The sequence below is a fragment of the Notamacropus eugenii genome, chromosome 3 (genome assembly GCF_028372415.1).
Source record: "Notamacropus eugenii isolate mMacEug1 chromosome 3, mMacEug1.pri_v2, whole genome shotgun sequence".
Lineage (NCBI taxonomy): Eukaryota > Metazoa > Chordata > Mammalia > Diprotodontia > Macropodidae > Notamacropus > Notamacropus eugenii.
The window spans coordinates 287170841-287191050 of NC_092874.1; the positions used below are offsets into that span (position 1 = coordinate 287170841).

Consider the following 20210-nt stretch of genomic DNA (forward strand, 5'->3'; position numbering starts at 1 on the left):
CCTTCATTCTTGAAGAGGATCGTGGTATCAAAAGGTTATGCCATGACTTGCAAGTGAATTGAATTTAAGTCAAGAAGATGAGAGCATGATGGCGCCACTTACCTGACCCTTAGAGTCAGAGGATTTGGGTTCAAATCTTACCTTGACTGGGTGACCTTAATACTTTTCTTGAATGACCAAGTCATTTACTTTTTTCCTCATCTGTTTCAACTCCAGGTCTGTAATTCATTGACTTCAGTTCGAAGTCTGGCTCTACCTGTGTGACCTTGGACAGGTCACTTTAACTTTCTAAGCCTCAGTTTCCTCATCTGTAAAAAGAAGGGTTTGGATTAGTTGGCTTCTGAGGCCTTTTCTAACTTGAGATCTAGGCTCTGATGGGCTGGGATATGAGGACCTGACCCAGTGGGGCTGTGGGATGAGTACAAAGAGGGGAAAGGGATGGATCCAAGAGAAATGGAGAAGGTAGTACTTTGACAAACAATGTTAGACAAAGTAGGGTGAAGTTTGAGACTGAAGTCCTTAGACGGCATTGTCGTCACCTTCTTGTCTGGGGCAGCTTCTGAAGAACAGCTGAAATCACTGGGGAGAGGGGTACCCTCACATGGGAAAGGCAGGGAGATTCAGTAATCCAGATCCTGACTGTAAAAAGAAAGACAAAGGAGCAAGCCAGCTGCCCTCCTATCTAGCAGAGGATGAACTGCATGCCAAATACACTGGAGTTGGATCAAGCCATATCGCTTTATAGATTGGTTCATTTTATAGCTCTTAAGAGGAATTTTCCTTTCAGGTCAGGGTTCAGGACGGGGCTGAGGCAGAAGTTTCATCAAATGGAGGTGTGTGTGTGTGTGTGTGTGTGTGTGTGTGTGTGTGTGTGTGTGTGTCTGTGTCTGTGTGTCTGTGTAGACAGAGAGACATACACACATAGAACAGGGTCACAAGCACTGAGAGAAGGAGAGAGAAAGGGAAGACAGAGAAATGTATTAGATTTTTAGTGCCTTGTTATTACTTAAGGACCAGCTGGGAAATGGTACCTCTGAGGAACAGGGAGTGGGTGTATCCCAGGGGCCAGAGAGATTTTCAAGCCTGGCAGGTTATTTCTGGAAGCTCAGCTTATTCTTTCTTGCTTTGTTCTAGCAGGTAGTCAGAATGAGCTAGGCATCCCTGCTGAGTTCTGTGTACTCAGCAGCAACTTGTGTTCTGGTGACCTCCCCTGTCTTCCTCCCTCCCTCTCTCTCTCCCTCTTTCTCTTCCTCTCTCTTCCCTTCTTCTCTTCCTCTCTCTTCCCTTCTTCTCTTCCTCTCTCTCTCCTTCTTTCTCTCCCTCCCCCACTCTTTTTCTCCCCCCTTCTTGTCTCTCTACCTCCCTCTGTCTCTCTCTGTCTTTGTCTCTGTCTCTCTTCTCTCTCCTTCCCTCTCTCCATCTCTCTCTTTGTCTCTTCCCCCACCCCAGAAATCTGGAGGCTTCATCGCCCATCAGTCCTGAGATGCTTTATATTCCTACCTGGCCAGTTTCCTCTTCTGTAAAATGAGAGGGTTGAACTAGACTGCCTTTGAGGTCTCTTCCATCTCTAAATCTATGGTTCTTTTTGAGCCTGGGTGTTCTTCTCTGTGAAAAGAGGACAATGGGTTTTAGATGAGAAAACTGAGCTCTTTCAAGATCAAATGACTTGTCAGAGGTCATTCAGGTGGGACCTGAGCCTGGGTATCCTGACATTGGGTCCATCATACACACCCACCACTCTCTCAGAATCCATGATTTCCATCAAGCATATCTCAGGTATATGCCAAGCAAAAGATGGGTAGTGACAATTGAAGAAACAGAACCATAAACCATCTAATAGGATTCAACAACTCTGAGGGAAGATCTAATGAAAAGAAGAAAAGGAGACCTTATTAAATATGGGTCAGAAAAATAATCCTTGGTATGAACTCTCCCATTGACACCTCATTGTTCTGCTTTATTGCTGAAGGGTCAGGCCTGCCTTGATGTCCAGCCATGAATATGTCAGCCGAAGCTTAAGTTTGGAAAATGAAGTTCCTCTCTCTAGGTAGCTCACTGTGGTCTTTGAAGTGAAGTCTTGCCCTACTCTTAGCATGGACTCTTGTGGGAAAATCGTATGGCATAATGGATAGAATGTGGGACTTGGAATCAGGAAGACCTGACTGTGTGACCCTAGGAAAGTCACTTAATCACTGCCTGCCTCTGTTTCCCCACTTTTGAAGACAAAATGGGATAATGTATGTACTATATATGCCTCAGTTTCCTTATCTATAAAATGAGGGAGGTATGCCCAATGAACTAAGGTTGCTTTGAATTCTTTGAAGACCTTTGATCTCATCATGCTGCAGTGGTAATCCTGAGTCCTTGTCGGGCATCTGCAGAGCCCAGGTTCTGGAAGTTGTATGATGTCAGCAACAGACTACGTCTCTTTCTGAAGATGGGCCCAGTTAATTAAAAAGAAAATCATGGCTACTGGACTGGCCACTTGGGGATGGCCAAGCCACCCATGAAACAAAGTTTAGTAGAAAAGGACTCTTATTCTTGTCTAGCCCCATTCTGTTTTTTTTTTTTTCTAGAAAATTTCAGAAGTACTTGTAATAAAAGCTCTGGAAACTGCAGATCGATCATTAAATGTTCCACAAGGTATTTTATGGTGTGGATGGCTCATTGAAAATTAAAATTGCCTTGGAGCTTGTTAGAGATGCGCTCTTTGGGGAAGAATGATCGTTGTACCTGCCCTGGAATAGATCCCAGTGAAACCAATTTGATGTCACTTTAGCTATCTTTCCTCCCTTCAATCAACTTAATTCTCCTTCATCAGCCACCTCAGCTTCTGCCCCTGAAAACGACACTGTTAGTTTTCAACATGAGCCATTCCTTTTGGACAAAGAAGGTCACTAGAGTGATACCAAGGTCTTTGGTGCCTCCTAGAATGGTGGAGTCTTAGAGTAAGAAGGAATTTCCATCTAAGCCCATCTTATCCAAATTCCCACCTGAAACAGTGGTAGTAAAAATAATGATCACTTATATGATACTTTAAGGTTTACAAAGTGCTTTATAGACATTAACTCATTTGGCACAACAATCCTGTGGAGTGGGTGTTATTATCAAATATGAATCATATTTTACAGATGAGGAAACTAAGGCACAAAGCAGCTAAGTAATTTGCCCAGTGTCACGCAGTTAGCAGGTGTCTGAGGCAGGATTCAAGCTCAAGTCATCCTGACTTTAAGTCTCTATCCACTGTGCCACCTAGTCCCCCCAACCTCCTAAATAATCCCCAGTAAAGAGTAATGGTGACATTGTGACTGACTTCAGAACTTGACAATTGTGTATCCAGTGTGTATCCAGCATCTCTCCCTCTCCCTCCCCCTCCTTCTCCATCTTATCCTATTTCCTTCCCTCTTTCTTTCTCTTGCTCATTTTCTTTTTCTTTCTTTCTTTCCTTTCTCCCTTCTCTTTCTCCCTCTCGGTGCTTGGTGCATAGTAGGTAATTATAACTGCTTATTTAATTTGACTTATGAAATTAAACACGATTGACTTGAACTTCCCATTGCTTTTCATTCTCAATAGGTAAGACTAGTCTAATCTTTCAAGTACTTGAAGACATTTTACATGTCTATCCCCATCTCCAGTCTTCTCTAGGCAAGGTGATCCATAGACTTTTTTTTAAGGGAAAAAACCCAACCCCTTTCAATATTTAAATGGATCAGTGACCTCTTAGGATCAGAGATCTAGAAATGAAAGAGACCTTAGACACCATTCTGTCTAATCTTCTCATTTTGTGGATGGAGAAACTGAGGCACAGAGAGGTGAGGTGACTTGTCTATGAGATTTGAGACCAGGACTCTCAACTTTTATTCTAGTCTTCTTCCTATAATATTACAGTTTTGTAATGTTGTAAGGTCTTGTTAAGATCCCATTTGGCAAAGATACTGGAGTGGTTTACCGTTTCCTCCTCCAGCTCTTTTCATAGATGAGAAAACTGAGGCAAACAGGGTTCAGTGACTTTCCCAGGGTCACATAGCTAGTAAGTGTCTGAGGCCATATTTGATCTCATGAAGATGCATCCCCCTGACTCCAGGTACAGTACTGTATCCACTGTGCCATCTAGCTGCCCTGGTATTGCTTACATAGGATCAGAGATCGGAGTTGGAAGTCACTTTGAAGATCAGAGTCCAACCTCGCACTTTGAATATAAGGAAATAGAGACCCACAGAAATTAAGTGGCTTGCTCAGGATCATACAACTAGTGTCCTAGGTAGGACTTGAGCCCCTGTCCTTCTGACTCCAAGTCCAGTGGCCTATTGCATTTGCCATGTTGTCTCTCTCTGTGAATTATTGAATTGACCTGAAATCTTTTCTTTCTGTACTTCTATTCTTTGTGTCATTCCTGCACTCCTTCTTTCTTTATCTTTCAAATCTTTAGCCTTTCTGACAGAACTCCTTATTTAGTTCTTAAATCTCATTTTTGGAGAGTTGGTGAACTAGAACAGTAAGAATTTTCTAATCATATTTTCTAATCGTAGCTTGGAGCCCAAAGAAACCTGTGCCCTTTAGCCCATTAGAAACCTGTGTTTGTATGTTCTTGATTGAGGAGAGTTGATCTGATACCATGGAGTAAGTGAGGGTAGGAGAAGCAGCTCTCTCTCCCCATCTCACCAGTATTCCTGGGGATTCTGAGAAGGGAACCTTCCTTGGCTTTCCCTATTGGGCAAAATTCATGGTCAATGGAACTGTTAATCACTCATCTGCCAAGTCGAAGAAAATGATGCATGTGGAGGTTGGTTCTTGGGAGACCTTGTTGAGATGTTTTCTCCATTTGCATTCTGATTTATCAAGTGTCAGAACTGAAGATTTTTAATTGTTATTTTATTAAGCAGCTCAATTATTCTTACTTCAAGCAAGCCAAAGTTCTGATTAGTTGCTCTGCCCTATCTTCATTAGATCATTTAAAACAGGAATTATGCTTTTTTTTTTTTGTGGTAGCTAATTATAGTAAAACCTGACAAATTTGCATGTCTGGGAAAAAAAATCATGGTGGCAGGAAACCAGGTTATGAAACAATTCTCAGCATCTTTCCAGGCCAAAGAGAAAGAGAGCAGCAGACCCACACCTTTTACTAATTTTTGGGGTCCCCCTGTGCCTAGCATAGGCTGCCTTGCATAGAGTAGGCTTTGCTGTTGTTGTTCAGTCATGTCTGAACTCTGACTCCATTTGGAGTTTTCTTGGCAGAGATACTGGAGAGGTTTGCTATTTCCTTCTCCAGCTCATTTTGCATATGAGGAAACTGAGGCAAATAAGGTCAAGTGACTTGCCCAGGGTCACACACAGCCAGTAAATGTCTGAAGCCAGATTTGAACTCAGGTCTTCCTGTGTCTAGGCCCAGTGCTCTATCCACTGTGTCAGCTAGCTCCTCTTAGAGTGGGCTTTTAGCAAATAGTATAATATGTTATTTTTCGACAAATGAGCAAATATAAGAAGTTCAATTCTATTGGGCAAACATTAGATTTGTACTGTGATCAAAGAATTGTAAGAGGTGGGATTTGGGGAAGACCCTATGAAATTTAGATAAGATAACATCTTTCATGGATGTTATAGTCTATTGGGGTATAAATCACAACTACACATAGTGACTGTCCACGGTAGATTGGACCTGGGATCTCATAAATGTATGGAATTTCCTCTGACGATGTCCATGAGCATCTGCTTTGTTTTTTATAGTATTACAAGGGCAATGTAAAACTCAAACATTCTCATTCTAGCCTCACAATAATCCTGTGAGGTAAATGCTATTGTAATCCCATTTTGTAGATGTGAAAACTGAGTCTGAAAGAGGCAAAGTGACTTACCCAGGGTCACACAGTAAGTATCTGAGGCAGGATTTGAATTCAGATCTTTCTGACTCCAAGTACTGCACTCCATCTGCCATTCCACCTAGCTATTATTCACCTTTGTGCCGCCCATGATCTACCACATAGTAGTCAACACTTGATAAATGTTTGTTGAGTTGACTTGGAATGGCTCCTTATTTTGTGTATATTTTAAATCCCCAAATCAGCCACTCATCAAATAAAATCCATCTTGAGCTAGAGATAGCTGATTAATAAATCTCTGTGTGGGTTCGCTATTCTAACCCATGCTGGATTCTAGAACACTCTTTTAAGGTAAATATGGAGTGCCTGGAAGAGAGATCCATCACTGCCCAGTTTGGGCCAGACAGTGACTCTCCTGGTGATTATATTGAAATGATGCCTCCATCTCGGTGCCTAGAAATGGGCAGAAGTGAACAGAATGTGGAGCATTTGTTTCCACTGTCTTGTTGACTCTGGGATGAGGTGTAAGATTAAATGTACCAATTAAAAGTTTGGAACACTCAAACCTCTGGAAAAATTCCATGTTGGTTGGGAGGTGTGACTGTTATGTCTGAAAAGAGTTTAATGTAGGAAATGGTGACTGAGTCAGCAAGTAGGACTGTCTATTCTGATCACTCTGTTTCCTTGAAACTCACTATAGGTTGAGAACTGGAAAGGAACCCTTAGAGGTCATCTTGTCCAATTGCCTCATTTTTAAGATGAGAAAACTGAGACCTAGAGAAGACTTAGAGAATGACTTCTCCAAGGTCATACAGGTATTAAGAGACAATATTTAAATAAAATAATAATAAAACTAACATTCATATGGTACCTACTATGTGCTAAGTAAACACCTCACAATTATTATCTTATTTGATCCTCATAACTTCCCTGGGAGATAGGAGCTATTATCCCCATTTTACAGATAAGGAAACTGAGGCATATGGGATTAAGAAACTTGCCTAGGGTCACACAGTAAGTATCTGAGATCAGATTTGATCCTATATCTTCAAGTATAATTCACTACTTTCAGCTTCAGTTTAGCAAAATATTTGTGATGTGCTGAGTGTGATAGGAGACTGGATTCCTGCCCTGTGGAAGCCTATAACATAGTGAGGAAGCTGAGATGAGAACATGAAAGACTGCTGGGTAAGAGAGGATCTAAGGTTATGAGAGGCAGGTTCTCGGACAGACAACAGACAATCCGTGAGGTGGTCACTGGGAAGGTGGTGTTTGAATTGGGTACTTGATTAGGATAGCAGGTAGAGATTCCTCATGGGCAGCATTCTGGGGAGAGACACAGACTTTGGTGGGGAGCAAAGTCACAGAAACAGCAAATTCCAGGGATGTGTTGAGGGAAACGTACTGATTAGAGTAGGTAAGGCTTTCACAATTGATTGTTGTACAATATTGCTCTTATTATGTACAATGATCTCCCAGTTCTGCTCACTTCACTTTGTATCAGTTTGAATAAGTCTTCCTAGTTTTTTTCCTGAAATAATCCTGCTGATCATTTCTTATAGCACGATAGCATTCCATTACATTCATATACCACAACTTGTTCAGCCACTCTCCAATTGATGGATATCCCCTCAATTTCCATTTCTTTGCCACCAGAAAAAAAAAAAACCGTGATAACTCTTTTTATACAGATAGACCCTTTCCCTTTTTCTTTGATCTCTTTGGTATACAGACATGATAGTGATATTGCTAGGTCAAAGAGTATACATGGTTTTCTAGGTCATCGGGGGGTAGTTCCAAATATTCTTCAGGATGGTTGGCATGTTCGTTGTTGCTTAATTATTTGAAGCTTGTGAATTCACATATTTGTCATTATCTTCTGCACATTTCTGTGGAACCTGGAGCTCTGTTAATTTAACACAATATTTGGTACCTACAACAATCCCAGACTCTTTGCTAGGTACTGGGAAACAGTCCTAGGATCATGGGATAGGAGATCAAGATGGAAGGGAAGTCTGGGGTTATCTAGCTTAATCCTGTTATTTTATAAATGACTACAGAGGGACACAGGGAGGTAAATACCTTTCTCACAGTCATTCACCTGGTAAACAGCAGACCTTAGACTCCAAATCCAACATATTTTTTTACTGTATCATGCCAGCATGTCAGGATTTGAACTGGAAGAAATTACATTTATTTTACATTTAAATTTATTCTTAGAAAAAACCTTAAGGTTGAGGTGGGCTTTGAAGATGGACAGGGATTGGGCCTGCTATATCCTTGATATGAGGAACTCCCTGGTAAAAAACAAAACAAAACTTCCTTTTCCAATTCAAGTGGGCATTGTTTCTGCATCTTATAGTCATTAGGGAGTTATCTGGGAATCCTGAGACTTTAAGTGACTTGTCCCAGGTCTCACAACCAGCATTGTCAAAGTTGGGACTTGAAGCCAGGTCAGAGGCCAACTCTCTATCCACTGTGCATTTTGCCTCATTGAAGAGGAAGGAGTGAACGAAAGACAAAAATAAAAGTATCACAGGTTGTTCTTGTCAAAGGACTGATGATGGTGGGGATGAGAAAACACTCAGCTGTGAAGTATGTGCCAAAGATATAGGGAGAGCTAGTAAGTGTGTGTGTGTGTGTGTGTGTGTGTGTGTGTGTTCATCCTTCATTGACAAAGAAGACCATGCCATCAGAGAAATGATGACATGACTTGCATTTGACTTTGTTTTGAGTAAGGGAGGGCTGTTTAGGTCACCAGTCTCACTTCTCCTCTAGAGCCATCTGAACCCAGTGACTAAATATTCATCAGAATGACTGGAGATGACCCAGGATGAGGCAATTGGGTTTAAGTGATTTGCCCAAGGTCACACAGCTAGTGAGTGTCAAGTGTCTGAGGTGAGATTTGAACTCAGGTCCTTCTGACTCCTGCACAGGTGCTCTATCCACTGCACCACCTAGGTGCCCCGCTAGTAAATGAGCAGCTCTTTGGAGATCAGAGGATCATAGATCTGGAGCTGCAAGGGACCCCCAATGCCAACTAGTACAGTTCTCTGATTTTACTCAGGTGAGTAAACTGAGGTCAAGGAAGACTATAGCGAGCAAACTTTGAGGTCAGATTTAAACCCAGGGCTACTGACTCCAGACCAATGCTACCAGAGGCCATGTATCTGACACTTGCTAATAAGTCACTTAACCTTTCTAAGACTCCGCTTCCGCTGTAAAATACAGTTAATAAAATAACTGTAGTATCTATTTCATGCTTCACAGGGTTTTTGTGATGCTCCATTGAATTAATGTAAGTTAAGTGTTTTGCAATCCTTAAGGTGTTATATTCCCAAGTCCTATGACTCTTTGTAAAGTCTTCTCCCTCCTTCTCTCCTTTCCTCTTTCCCTTTCTCCTTTCTTCCCCTTTTCCCCTCCCTCTTTCTTTCTCTCTCCCTGCCTCTTTCCCTCCCATTCTCCTTTCCTTCTTTCCCTCTTTTCCTCTCTCCTTTTTTGTCTTCTTCCCTCTCTCCTTCCCTTCATCTCTCTTTCTCTCTCCTTCCCTTTTTCTTCCTTTCCTCCATCCTCACATTCCCTTCCTCCTTTCCTTTCTGACTTCCTCTGATACTAACCAACTACAGACACGTCTTGCATTTGAGACAAAACAAAGGCTGTAAGACATTTTAGGATTATGAAGGGTTTAGTTAAGGCACACAAAGTGAGTTTGATGTGGAATGTTTAGCCAAAGCAAAGTGCCCATAGAACTTTTTTAGTAGCCCTTGGAACCAGACCCCACTTTTCTGAAATATCTCCCAAGCCACCTTGCTAGAAGAGTTGACTTCTTATTCTGTGGGGCAGAGTTTCTTTGGAAAACAAGTCGTATATACTCTAAAGGCTTTTGTCCAGACAACTTAAAAAAAAAAGATTATTCATCTGCTCTGGTCATGTTGTCCCCTTCTGGTGATTAATGAACCCTCATAGCTTGTGGTCCAGAAATGTTAAAATCCTTGAGCTTGACCTATAGAGACCTTTCAACCTGCTGAGTGATTCATCAGAAAACTGTGAAGTTAGCATCTCCTACTCAGAGTCCCTTTGCAGGGTTAACTCTGAGCATTAACAAGGCTGGTTTTCATTAAAAGAGATTCTTTGTTCAGCTTGCCTGATGACTGTGGTATTGTCCATCCCTTCCTTCCTTCCTTCCTTCCTTCCTTCCTTCCTTCCTTCCTTCCTTCCTTCCTTCCTTCCTTCCTTCCTTCCTTCCTTCCTTCCTTCTTTCCTTCCTTCCTTCCTTCTTTCCTTCCTTCCTTCCTTCTTTTTCTTTTTTCTGTCTGTCTTTCCATCAGTACTTATTATCTTAGTTACATGAATAATTCATATATATGTGTGTGTATACATCTATATCTATCTAAATTATAATCCTCTTGCTACCACCACAGAACATAGTAAATGTGTGTGTGTGTGTGTGTGTGTGTGTGTGTGTGTGTGTGTGTGTGTGTGTGTGTGTATCTCCTGTTTCTGCTAATCCAATTGGAGGGCAAGGTGAACACATCTCTCTGGGTGAGTCCAGGTAGGAGGATAGGGATAGGGATTGGCCTGTGATTTCACTGATATAGGGGGCTTCCAGGTGAGCAAAGTCCCTCTAGCAATACAGTAGGTGCCTTCTCTGTGACTTCTTGTCTTAGCTTCCTAGAGCACTAAGAGGCTAAGTGACTTGCCCCAGGTCACACAGCTTGTATGTGTCAGAGGTGAAACTTGAATCCAGGATTTCCTGACTTCTAACCATTCTGCCATAATGCCTCTCCTATGTATTGTGTATGTGTATGTATACTTATACACATTCACACATGTATGTCCATAGGCATCCAGTGGAATTAATGGAAGGTTGGCTTAGAGCTGGAGTGTTGTGAAAATAGCATGGGATTTGGGGGTCAGAGGACCCTGAGGCCAAATCCTGCCAATACTCCCTTGTGGCCATGGGCAGGACACATCATTTGTCTAAACCTCGACTTCTTCCTCTGGGAAATAAGGGAGTTGGATGAGATGACTTTTAACGTCCCTTCCACCTCCTCAGTCTGTGGTTCTATAACCTCTCCCAGGGGAGACTCCTGGAAAATGACTGTGGAAGGGATGGAAGGCGTGGAAATCTCTAGGACACCAGGATACTTTTACCCCTTAGGATAGGTTAATGATGACTACCTAGGATCTTGTAGAGATCTTGTCCATCAGGAAAGTGTGGGGGGGGGGGGGAAGGGAGGTTGTTCTCAACAGAAAAAGGCTAGTTGAGCTTTCAATTTGCCTTCCATCTCTCCTTTTAAGTGAACATTCTGTGCAATGGGCCACATCTTGCTGATTCAAGGGCAGTTCCACCTAGAGGCAGAGGAATGAACCAAACAACTTTGTCTAAACAAGACATTTTTATGAAACCTAGAATGCTTTCTCCCCTCCCCTCTTCACTGTAGTTTCCATGAATTCTTTCAAAACTGCACTCACATCATACCTCTTAGGAGACCTTTCCTGGCCCTCCTTCACTCTTCATAGAGTCAGCCTCAAAGCCACGACACAAAGTCTCTGATTCTAAGTTGCTGAAAAGATATGGAGTGCATTAATGCAAGTGGAGTTTCCTTGCTGGGAATTCCCTACATCAATGAAAGCACAGAAAAAGCAGATGACTCATTTGGTTTTTCCCTTGTAGAAATTCACACACACCATTGATTTCCATTCATCTCTTCTCTCTCAGCATACTAGGGCCAGGAAGATCTGGGTTCAAATTTGGCCTCTGACACATATAATTTTATGTGATCACACACCGTTGCTCAATCTCTCAGTGCCTTAGGTACTTCTTAAAAGTTATTTGTTACAGACCAGTTGTCGATCTGCAGCAGTGGATGGAGTTTTCATGTAAGGAGCTCCCTATATATATGAAATCATAACTTCAATCTAATCTTTCTCCTTCTTCCAGCTGCTCTTTTCCTCCTCATTCCCCATAGATCTCTTGGGTATGTATGTGTGTATGTGTGGGTGTGTAGTATATCTACTATATGCTATATATACAATATCTACTATATGTAGAATATACTGTATATGATGTGTATATATATGTATACACACATCTACATATATGTATATACATACATGTACACACATACATACTATCTATATCTATCTAATCTAAAGGCATGCCAAAGCTTTTTGGAATCCCTTCCAATATTAAATGGTAGCTGTATTCCTGGTAAGGGCCCACTAAATCAGTTTTTCGTAAAGGGATTTTTCCTTCCTCAGTGCTTAAATCATGATTCTTGAATATCTGGGGTTTCCACATTCTCGTTGGAAGAATATGGTCCCATCAACATGTAGGAAGGAAGAGATAGGCATCATTCTGTGCCAGCAATAGCCATGGTCCCTGCATCCCTGGCCCTAATCCAGAACCATTAGGCATCCTGAGCCATTCATTTCACATGAAGAAGAGACAGTGGGACAAGGTGGAGAAAGCCCTTTACATGGAGTTCAGAGATCTCTCTTTCAATGACTTCTGGTCCCTTAGTCTCATTTCCCCAAGTGGATTGTAAGCTAAGTGTAAGAACCCATCACCTTCTAGCTTTCTCTTATATTTCCCAGATGTTCCAAGTGCTGATCGCTACAGTGTGAAAGAAAGAGTTCACTCTGTGTCAGGAGACCTTACACCCATTCCCAGATCTCTTCCTAGGAGATTGTGTTTAATTGACACTGGTAGGATGATAGATTTAGAGCTAGAAGGAGACTCAGGGTTCATCTTGTTAATCCCCCTCAATTTACACAGTTGAGGAAACTGAGGCTCGGATTGGTTCAGTGACTATTATAATCTTAGACAGAGACCCAGAGGAGTAAAATGACTTGCCTTAGGTCACACAGTGATAAAGTTGGAAATACAGATTTAGAACTTGGACCTTCCAGTTCTTTATCCCAGGTTGTTAAAGTGAGATGTTGAAGATAAGCCTTACCAGTAGCTCCTGCTTTTTCCATGCCGTAGTCAGAATACTGAAAGGACTTGAAAAAGAAGTAAACTTTGGTGAAGAAAACAGTGGGCATCTGGTCCCTATGCTTGTTCCATTGGGGACAAATACCCTGCTTTTTCCTTGAGCTAGTAGTGGTCTTGGAGCTTTGTGCCCCTTCCTCCTGCCCATGAGGGACTCAGTATCCAGGGGTTGCAAACACACTCCCAAGCTTTTTCCTTGGGCTTAGTGAATTAGTCACAAAAACATTAGCTTACAGTATAGTCCCAACAATCCATCATGACCATAGAATTTTCCATTCGTTCAATGCATGACACAAAAATTGATTGAGCCTTACTCAGATGTTTTTCCAGGGTGGGGATGGCAGAGAAAGTCCTTTTCGTGGCAGTCATAGTTTTTAGGCAGCAGCAAGCTACTACTGCCAGCTCCCCTGCCGCCCTCATCCTCAATATTTCTGCTCCCTATTGCACTGTGGGCAGCTAGTTGGTGCAGTGGATGGAATCAAAGTCCAAATGTGGCCTCAGACACTTATTAGCTGGGTGACCCTGGGCAAGTCACTTATCCCTGTTTGCCTCAGTTTCCTCATCTGTAAAATGAACTAGAGAAGAAAATGGCAAACCCTCCAGTACCTTTGCTAAGACAACCCCAAATGGGGTCACAGGGAGTCGAACCTGATTGAAACGACTCAACAACATAATGGATAGAGTACTGAGTTGGGAGCCAGATGACCTGGGTTTGAATTCTACTCGTCATTTATTATGTAACCTTGGGAAAGTCAATGACATCTTTGCTCCTCAGTTTCCTTATCCATAAAAATGAGAGTTTGGACTGATAGCTTCTGAGGTCTCATTTCTAAGCTTTGTGATACACAGCTCTGGAGCAAATGATTTTGTAATTAGAAAGTGACTGAGTGGGGCTAGGTCTTTGGACTCTAGGTCAAATGTCCTTTGCACCAGCAAGCATTTACCCCTTTAGAAAGACATCTTGGAGTTTTCTGAATGCCCAGCTAAGCACGGATGATTCCTCCCCAGCCCACCTCAACAGTTTTAATGAAGGAAATATTAAGTTTTGATTAGCATTCTTATTGGGGATCAGAATTCATACCAGGACATAGTTGAATAGTGATTGAGGTCAGTAGAGGTTAAAGCAGGTCTCAGAGTAAGGTGACTTGAGGCATCAACCATAAAATTCCAGTGGCCATTGGCTGCTTTCTTCCCTTATCTGTCCTTCAAAGAGAATTCCTCCCACCACGGTATGATGGGTGATAGGAAAGTGTCTCAAAGTGGGGCTCCACTGGGGGTTTTGGGGGGTATGTGAGTGAGAGCTGTGGGTCATTTCTTGGGGATCATCTTCAATATCTCTCCAGCTATAATGTCTAACTTAATTTCTGGTGTTTTGTGTTTTTTTTTTAAATGAGTGACAAATGATTTATTTGCTCTACCTCATCATGAAGCCCAGAATAAATGTGGCAGGAATGAAATCGACAGAAGGAAGAAATTAATGATTGGTTAGAGGATGTTAAGTGATAGTTTCCAATTGTTTCCTTCCATAAGAGCACGAATCTGGAACCCTTTCATTTTGAGGATGAAAGATCACACAGGTTCTAAGTGTCAGAGCCTGGATTCAAACCCTAATCTTCCAATTCCACATTGTTGGTGCTTTTAACCAAGAATAGTAAAATACCAAAAGTGTATATATTACTGTAACATTAACTAGTCACTCACTTTGATCCCTCTTTTGATAGGTTTGCTAGATTTGTAGATCAGGGGAATATAGGAGAGGTAACACAACCTCCCTGGGCCACAGTTCTTCTTATCTATAAAATGAGGGATTTGGTATAGATGTCCCCTGAGGTCGTTACTAACTTCATAGCTATGATGCTATTTAACCTGGGACAGATTAAACTATTACACTTGGCACTTAATCTAGAGGTGGGTGTAAAGTCTCCTGGCATGGAGTGAACTTGCTTTCACAGTGTAGTGACCAGTCTTTGGAGCATTCGGGGAATATTAGAAAAAGCTAGAAGGCGATGGTTCTTACCCTTGGGCAGCTTACAATCCACTTGGGGAAATGAAACTAAGAGACCAGAATTCTTTGGAAGAGTCTTTCTGACTCTGAATGACCACCTTGGAAATCTTTCAGCAGTTTACTTCTTCCTTTGGGTTCTACCCTCACCCCCGACCCATCTTCAGTGCATAGTTAAAGCTTCCTCTTCTACCTCCAGAGTCATTTTCTGTTCCTCTTTCCAGATAATGGGCTTCACTTCTGATTTTTAGCCCTGGCATCAGAATGATCTGAAAAATAAAAAACCCTAAAGAACCCTTTGAACTTCCTTTCCTCTCATATTTGCCTTCAAGCCAATAGCTCCTTTGACTAAATTTCTGGTGAATCCCCTGCTGCTTCTTTTCCTGGCCATTAGGAAGGCAGGCTGATGGAGTTGAAATACCAGCCTTGGAATTTGAGCAATCAGGCAACATCCATGCATTCACTGGAAGATGATATTTGTAAAGCACTTAGCACAGTGTCCTCCTTCCCTTTCCCTTTCCCTTTCCCTTTCCCTTATCTTTTCCCTTTCCTTTCCCCTTTGTTAAAAAGGAGAGTTTAATTCTGGAAGTAGGGGGTAGCAGGTTCTATAGGCAGAAATGATTGGTATAAAAACAAAGGCAGCAGTTAACCTTAACAAAAGAAGTTAAAAAAAAAACCTTTTCCTTTCCTCCTTCTCTTTTCCCTTCCCCTTTTTACCCTTTCTCCTTTTCTTTCCCCTTCCTTTCCTCCTTCCCCTTCCCCTTTTGCTTTCCCTAAGGAACTCAGAGTTGCGTATGCAGATGAATGAACTAATACTGCATTTAGTAAGTGCTTGCCATGTGCCAAACCCTGTGCCTATTAATCAGCGATGTGACCTCTTTCTGTGAGTCTTGATGTCATTGTCTTTAAAAATCAGGGCTTTAGACTAGATGAGCTCTGAAGTCCTTTTCCACTTCCAATGGTCTATGGTCCAATGACTATGGATTTGATGGAACATAAGGAATTTGCTCATATTGCCCATTTAACATCTTACTGTGACCTGTTTTCTGCTAATCTTTCTGCTTTGGGCTCTATCTAAAACGCCACTGCTTAAAGTTCTGGGTCTGGATTTCCTTCTCCGAACCATACTTACTCATCTGTAAAATGAGAAGAACAAAACTTATACTCCCCATCTAGAAGCATCATTGTGTGTATCAGGAGCCACTTGCATTACTTGTAAATGGGACTATGACTCCTTTTAAGGTAGAATCCTGTCCCTCAAATGTTGAGACCTTCCTGGTTCCAAAGAAAGGAGCACAAGCCTGCAACCCAGAAACCTGACTTCCTTTGAAGGTTTTAAGTTAGGCTGACACCCATTAGATATACTTGTGTTAAACGTCTCAGAATTCTACCAGCTGGATTTTGTTTAACATATGTGTCATCATATTTATTTTTTAAGCTTATTTTTTTTTAAAAAAAGGTTAACTGCTTCTTTTGTCTTTATTTCAAGTCATTTCTGAATACTGAACTTGCTACCCCCTACTTCCAGAATTAAACTCTCCTTTCTTTTAAAAAATATTTTTAAACATTCATTTAAAGTTTTGAGTTCCAAATTCTATACCTCTCTCCTTCCTTTCTCTCCCCCCTTCTGGAGATGGTAAGCAATCAGATATAGGTTATTCATGTGCAATTATGTAAAATATTTCCATATTAGTCATTTTGAATAAGGAGATGAATAAAAAAATACCAATGAAAGGAAGAAAGTGAAAAACAGTGCCTTTCAGTCTGTATTCAATCAGTATCATTTCTTTCTCTGGAGGTAGATAGTATACTTCATTATTAGTCCTTTGCAATTGTTTTAGGTCATATTACTGAGAAGAGCTAAGTCACAGCTCTTCATCGAACAATATTGCTGTTACTGTGTACAATGTTTTTCTGGTTCTGTTCGCTTCACTATGCATCAGTTCATTTAAGTCTTTCCATAAACCCTCCTTTCTACCAAAGAAAAGCGGTTACGCCAAAAAAGCCATTGCTGTGACACTCCCCCACCCCTGGCTCATGGTGTATGCATCATTTGTCACCATGGTTCCCTACCTCTCTTCCAAGAAGAGAGTAGGCTCCTTTGTCTATTCTCTAGGACCAGTGTTGGTTATTACAACAACTCAGGGTTTGTGTGTCATGGCATTAGCTAAGGTTGGGCTAAGGAGATATTGTCAACCTTTTTCCAGACTTCTCCATAGTACAGCTTGCTGTGCAGTTCTGTTTTAAGATCTGTGCCCTGGTCATGAAACTGAAAACATTAACTTAGAGTTATTTGTGGGATTTCCAAGAACAAATGAGGGAGGAGAGATAACCTTTCTTTCTGCCTCCCACTGCTTTTCCAACAGCAAAAATACTGTAACCTTCTCTATGAGCAAAAAAGAAAAAAAAACCTGGATTTACATATTTTCTAATTATTGCTGTCAGCTTTCCCCAACTGATTTAAGGGTATGTTAGCTTAACAAGTGTGGAAAGCATTTTCTAAATGAGGCTTTCAATGTTAAATTGGGGGCCAGGAATTAGAGCCAAGGCTTTGTGCTTCATGATCAGGCATAGACTGGGAGGGACTGTAGATACCAGCTAGGTAAGATTCCTTCTGACTTTCATCTTTCAGTTCCTTAGGTGGTAAACCCATTGAGGGCAGGGACCAGGATTTATTTTACCTTTCTGTTTGCCAGGACCTAGCTCAGTGCCTTGCCCGGAGTAAATGACATTTCAAGTACTGTATAAATATTAGCTATTATTGCGAGGTTGTCATTACTATCATTTTTCTGATGAGGAAACCGAGGCTAGGAAAAGAGATCGTTTCTCCAAGGTCATACAGTTACTAACTAGTGGAGATGGGTTCTGAACCTAGATCCTCCTGAAGCCAGGTTCAGACTTCTATCTACATTGACACACTTTCTCTTTGCAGATACACAAACATAACCATTCTTTTCCAGCCCTGGCTGCTGGTATGGCTGAGAACTCAGTTAATCTGCCCATCCTTTGTTACCTGGAAGTACTAAAATTAATCGTCCTTCCTTGGCCTTGATTCTCCCACTCCATTAAACAGCTTGTCACCGAGGCTGAGCTGGAATGAAGTAGCATTTTTTTTAAGCAACAGGTTTTGTGTTGGCAGAGTTTATAAAAACTGTCCCTCGGGGGACAGAGGCTCACTCTCCCTCCTCGATGCCATCTGTGCAGTGATCCCATGATACAATGATTCCAGCCTGGGAGGTGCGAAGGAAAGTTGCCTGGGCTTTGTCTCTGGTCTAGAGACCTGGGATGATAAAGGGTATTCATGCCACCTAAGAGGAAAATGGGGGAGGGAACACAAAACAGTCTAGCCAACGTTACGGATATGTGGTGTCTTTCCCCATAGTGCACATAGTGGAAATTTGACCATCTCTGCTCCAAGATGCTTCCCAGTGACATTGCAGTTCTGTAGCCAAAAAAGGAAAAAAAGAAAAGATAAAAGTTCTATTCCAAATTTCTTTTGGCATTTGGAGATGTTCTGTTCATATGCCACCTCTCAGAGACCTTTCATTATCTTTCTAGGTCATAGAGTTTCCTATATATGCTATATCTTCTCAGTAGAATGGAAGCTTGTTGAGACCAGGGACTGCTTTTCCCATTCTCCCTAGTTCCTATGAGCAATACCTGGCTCCTTTTTTTTCAGGTTAGCCTTTTGAGTCTGTCCTGAACAAACATCCTTAGTTTACTGATGAGATCATTGACATGCAAGGAAGCTAAGGATTTTCCCAATGTTATACCCATAGCTCATGGCAAGGATCCTTAGCACCTCAGCTTCTGGTTTTCATTTGTGCCAGCAGATTCACTATAGAGCACAGCCAGGGGCAGTTGGGTCCACCACAGCTACCATCAAAATAAAGCCAATTGCTTAAGACTTGGGAGGAACCAGCTGCTAGCTTCTCTTGTAAAACAGAGGTCATTAATTAAACATCTACAGTGTACAGTTTTGAAGTCCTACTGTAATATTTCATTCTGGAGTGGAGGTAACCCTACATTCTCTCTTCTCTCTCTCCCTTTTTGCATTTCCCCTTCTCTTGCTTTCTTCTCATCTTCTTTTTCATCTTTTTTCTTCCCTCTTTTTCTTCCTTCCCCTTTTCTTTCTTTCTTCTTTTCTTCTCTGTAATCTTTTCCCTTTTTCTTCCTTTTCTTTTCTTCTTTCATTCTATCCTCTTTTTCTCCTTTCCTCAATTTCTTCCTTTTCTTTCACTTCTTTCCTTTTTTCTCTTCTTTTCCAAAATTTCTTTCTTTCCTGTCCTTTCTTCCTTCCTTTCCCTTTTTCTTCCTATCTCATCTTTTCTTTTCCTCTTTCATCCTTTCCTCTTCTCCAACTTAGATTCAAATCCTAACTCTGGCACTTACTAGATATGAGATCTTGGACAGGTCACTTTCTTTCTGGCTCTCTGCAAAATGAGATTAGACTAGATAACCTTGAAAGCACATTCCAGCATTAGATCTATATATCCAGGGCCATTTGCACTACACGAGTCAGGCCTGATCTGAGACTGAGCTTTGGAAAAGCTCACTCCTTGTGTGCTCCACAAACCCTGTCACAAGAAGCCCAGCCCTTGTCCCACATTACTGTCCTAATATCAGTGCCCACACAGCACCCCTACCCCGTAGCAGAATCAGTAGACTGAGGACTACAGAGGCAGTTAACACAATTAAAGTCTCCCATCCCGGATGGGGAGCTGACATGTCCCCTTGGGGTTCCAGGAGCCTGTACACCGGGAATGGTGCAGGACCTGGTCATATCTTCCTGGGCTTCTCAGTTTCCTGAGGGTTCCCTTGGCATCCTCTCCTCCTGCTGTCTTTGAGATTTCCTGCAAGGAAATAATGGCTGGAGAGGGCAGAGAAGTGTTAAAAAATGATTCTAGTCTAGAATGTACTCATTCCTACAAAAAATGGCTAGTTTATTTTCTTTTACTTAAAAAGAAAAGTTAGCGAAGGAGGATCTTTCAACCACGGTATCATCATTCATTTTTGGGGGGAAATTCTAATTTTTATTCTTATTGGTTTTCAGAAGATATCAGAGGCTCAGTGGAAATAGGCTAGGCAGGACCTTGGAGATGGATTAGCCCTACTTGTTCATTTTGTAGATGAGAAAACTGAGGACCAGAGAGGCCAAGTGACCAGTCAGTGACAGTCAGTATTGCTCTCTTTAAAAATTATCAATGAACTCTAATTTATGTGTTCTCATGCTAGATTCTTGTTCTCTCTACCCTCCTCCTCCCTTTCCTCTCTCTTCCTTCTTTCTCTCCCCTTCTGCCTTCCCCTCTCCTCTCCTCTTTTCTCCATTCAAATCCAATCTCAAACACTCAACAGCTGTGTGACCCAGAGCAAGTAATTTATCTTCCATCTGCCT

General features: G+C 41.7%; 1 protein-coding gene across 6 annotated transcripts in view; it reads left to right on the forward strand.

Moving 5' to 3' along the window:
* Positions 1-20210, forward strand: part of CHST11 (carbohydrate sulfotransferase 11) — a 398541-nt gene that overhangs the window by 151824 nt on the left and 226507 nt on the right. Inside the window, exon 1 of one of the 6 annotated variants that reach the window (XM_072655795.1) lies at positions 17323-17417. The exons of the other annotated variants lie outside the window; for them this stretch is intronic. The gene's annotated coding sequence lies outside the window, so the exon portion shown is untranslated. Of the gene's footprint in view, positions 1-17322; positions 17418-20210 lie in introns of those variants that run through there. 6 annotated transcript variants of the gene reach the window in all.